Source organism: Microtus pennsylvanicus, chromosome 1, assembly GCF_037038515.1.
Source record: "Microtus pennsylvanicus isolate mMicPen1 chromosome 1, mMicPen1.hap1, whole genome shotgun sequence".
NCBI classification, from domain to species: Eukaryota; Metazoa; Chordata; class Mammalia; order Rodentia; family Cricetidae; genus Microtus; species Microtus pennsylvanicus.
This window is the reverse complement of record NC_134579.1, coordinates 64,258,973-64,262,786: the sequence shown is the minus strand read 5'-3', so window position 1 is coordinate 64,262,786 and position 3,814 is coordinate 64,258,973. Positions and strand designations below refer to the sequence as shown.

The following is a 3,814-nucleotide window of genomic DNA, read 5'->3' as shown; positions in this document are numbered from 1 at the left end:
AAACAGGGAAAAAAAAAGCCCAAAGACGTTTCTGTCAATATTGTGCACCAGGGAGCCTGCCAACCCTCACTAGAAGTAAGAAAAAGAAAAGTTGATTCTGTGTTAAATCTTTGCTATTTCTACACAGACATGAAACTACCTTGGTGGCCAGAGATGACATGAAATAAAAATGTTGGGACCCCCCCCCCCCAATCACAATGTCTGACTTCAAACCAAACAAACAAAAACCTCAAACAACTCTGTCTTAAACACTTCTGAAAGGCTGATCTAATTAGCCACATTCTTTTCTTTTAGCCACAGACAGACAGCTTTCTTTCTGCCACCCCACAGAAAGGATTATATCTCTAACTAGATTTGCAGGTCACCTTGGATAACTTTCTCCACTCTGCATTCTAGAAGCAGAAAAGAATTGCTCAGATGGTTTATCAGTTGACTTGTTGACTATGTCCCCTCGAATGCAGGACCTCCTGGGACCAGTGAATGGCTTCTTATCTGGGAGAAGAGTAACTGTATTAGCTACTTTTCTATTGCTGTGACAAACTATCATGACCAAGGCAACGTATGGAAGGATTTATTAGGGCTTATGGTTTCAGAAGGGAGAGTCCATAGTGGCAGGGGAGGCATGGCAGCTGCCAGCTGGAGAAGGAAGCCAAGCGATCACAGCCCCACGTGCACACCAAAGGTAGAGGGTGAATTAGAAGTGGAGCCGGGTTAGAACCCTCAAAGCCTGCCCCCAGTGATGTATTTCCTTCATTAAGGCTGAGCCACCTAAAGCTCAATAATGTTCCCAAACAATGCTACCAACTGGGTACCAGGTGTTCAAAAGCCCGAGCCCATGGCTGATATTTCCTGTTCAAGCCACCACAGACTTATTGCAAACAGAATCAAATTAAGATGAGATTGGCTGGATTTGGGGGAGTCCTGAATCCAGTGGTTGGATATCCTCATATATAGCGAGACACACAGAGACACAGGGCAAAGTCTCAGGCCAGTGGAGGCAGAGGGTCAGGATACAAACTGAGGAGTGACAGAGGTCACTGGCCACCACTGGAAGCTGGGAGAGACAAGGAAGCATTTTCCCTGAGTACTTCCAGAAGGAATGGGGGTCCTGTTGACACCTTCATTTTGAACTTCCAGTTTCTAGCTGGATGAAAAGATCTGTTTCTATTGTTTAAAGTCACCAAGTGTCTGGTACTTTGTATGACAGGCTGCAAAGTATCTGTGGAAAGGAATTCAGGGATAGAACTGTACTTTTCTTCCCTACACTTTCTTTCTCGGGAACCCTTTGAGTGAGACCTCCAGTCAGCCTCACATCAATGGCTCCAGCACTGTGGCACTGTCTGGAAGTCAAGAATGGTCAAGTATAGAGCACAAGAAGCTTCCAGCCAATGGGGACAGTCCAGAGGGACACCTGCTTCCTTCTCCTTAACAGAGTTTGACAGTGGCATCTAGGTGGTCACAGTAGAAGCTCTTAGGGACATTTAAAAGCTGCTGGCTCCTTGGTTTAGTAGCAGGGATTCTGATTTAACTCTGGGAATGCCATTGGGCATCAGGGCGTTTAGAGTTCCCGTGACTCTAATGAACAGACAGCAAAGCGGAGCAGGGTGGACAGGTGTGGATTTCAGGCCATTGGCATGAGACCTTCAAATGACTATCGCGAATGAAAACACAAATTAATAAAAACATTAGCATACTTCTTCTTCTTCTGGAAAACACCAAATGGCGGGAGGGCCCGGAGGACCCGGGGGCCCAGGATTAGGAGGATTCGGCAGTGGTCTGAGGGGCAGCAGCAGTGGTCAAGGCTGTGGCCGAGGCTGAGGCCGCAGGGCTCACCGAGGTAAAGCTGAAGACAAGGAGTGGATTCCTGTCACCAAGCTGGGCCACCTGGTTAAGGACATGAAAATCAAGTCTCTAGAGAAGATCTACCTGTTCTCCCTGCCCATTAAGGAATCTGAGATTATTGACTTTTTCCTGGGAGCTTCCCTAAAGGATGAGGTTCTATAGATCATGCTAGTGCAGACGCAGACTAGGGCAGGCCAGAGGACCAGGTTCAAGGCTTTCGTCGCTATTGGGGACTACAATGGTCACGTAGGTCTCGGTGTCAAGTGCTCCAAGGTGGTAGCCACTGCCATCCGAGGGGCCATCATCTTGGCCAAGCTTTCCATTGTCCCTGTGCAGAGAGGCTACTGGGGGAACAAGATTGGCAAGCCCCACACTGTTCCGTGCAAAGTGACAGGCCGCTGTGGTTCTGTGCTGGTGCGTCTCATCCCTGCCCCAGAGGCACTGGCATAGTCTCCGCTCCTGTGCCCAAGAAGCTACTGATGATGGCTGGCATTGATGACTGCTGCACATCAGCCAGGGGCTGCACTGCCACCCTGGGAAACTTTGCTAAGGCCACCTTTGATGCCATCTCTAAGACCTACAGCTACCTGACCCCCGACCTCTGGAAAGAGACTGTGTTCACCAAGTCTCCTTATCAGGAATTCACTGAGCATCTTGTGAAAACCCACACCAGAGTCTCTCTTCAGAGGACCCAGGCTCCAGCCATGGTCACCATATAAGGGTTTTTATACAAGAAAAATAAAGTGAATTAAGTCTGTTAAAAGAAACACTAGCATATATATGAAAGATGAATAAAAAGCCTGTAACTAAACTCTGCACTGAAATGTTCAAATACATTTAAAAAAAAGTCATGGGCGACTTCGTAAAGTCCCAGTCCGTGCAGCTCTGAGAGAGGTGGAGGGAATCTGACTGGCTTTGTCCATTGGAGCTCCCAGCACAGGGACAGACACACAGCAAGAAAGACAAGACACCCTTTTAGAGTAGGTTTGGCAACATCTTGCCTTCTTTAAATAAATCACACTATCCCCCAAATCTTCTTGTTTCCTATGGAAGCCCAATTCCTGTTAATTAGTTAATTGCAATGTACAGAAAGCCTTGTTTTAGATGGCTTAAGAGCTGACTGCTCTTATGTGGGGCATAAGCATCCTATCAGCACTGCTTAATCCATGTGTGCAGTGTGTTTAGATCCAGCGTGGGGGCCTTTAAAGTTCTATGCTTTAATCTCAGAAGTTATGCTTGGTGATCCTGCTTACATGATGCACTGTTGTCTTTGTGATTTATTTGTTGCCAAGTTCTTTCTCAGTAGCAAAACCTCTAATTATCCCATCATTACTTAAGAAAACAATCCACTTAAGACAGGCCTTTCAACAAAGCACTTTTGTGTAAAGGTAGGAATTGCCCATCCTCATAGGAACTGTTTGGAGTTACATGGACACAGATTACGGGAGGGGTGGATGTTGGGTAAGACAGCCACTGTGTTGAAGGAGGCAGGTGGATTGTGAAGCTCGTTTCCAGGATGTAGCATCTATGATATTGTATGTTTTTCCTCTTTCTGACTATGCATGTTTGGTTATTTATGAGCAAGGACGGGCAGCTAATTAGAAGGGTAGAAGGGTAGTAAGTTAGATTTAACTATGTCAACCCTGATGGCTCCATGGGTTGTGGCTGCTTGGACCACTGGGTTGAAAATGGCTCTGAGGTTAAGTCCACATTGAGGGAAAGGGTACCAAGAATGAGTCACAATGCCTTGCGCCACACTGGCTTTGGAAATGGAAGCAAGAATGCCAAGTATGCTCTGAGATCTAGGGCCTTGTTTAGGAAAACTGAGTCCTTGGTTAGTGGATTAGTCAATGCTCTCTAGAGGAACAGAACTGATTGAATGTGGGGTGTGTGTGTGTGTGTGTGTGTGTGTGTGTGTGTGTGTGTGTGATTCATTAGAACCGCTCACAGTCTGTGGTCCAGCTAACCCAAC

General features: G+C 46.7%; 1 pseudogene; it reads left to right on the top strand.

Annotated features, from left to right (window-relative positions):
- The first annotated feature begins 1,719 nt into the window (after positions 1-1,719).
- On the top strand, positions 1,720-2,561 carry LOC142842630 (small ribosomal subunit protein uS5 pseudogene; annotated as a pseudogene).
- Positions 2,562-3,814: the final 1,253 nt, after the last annotated feature.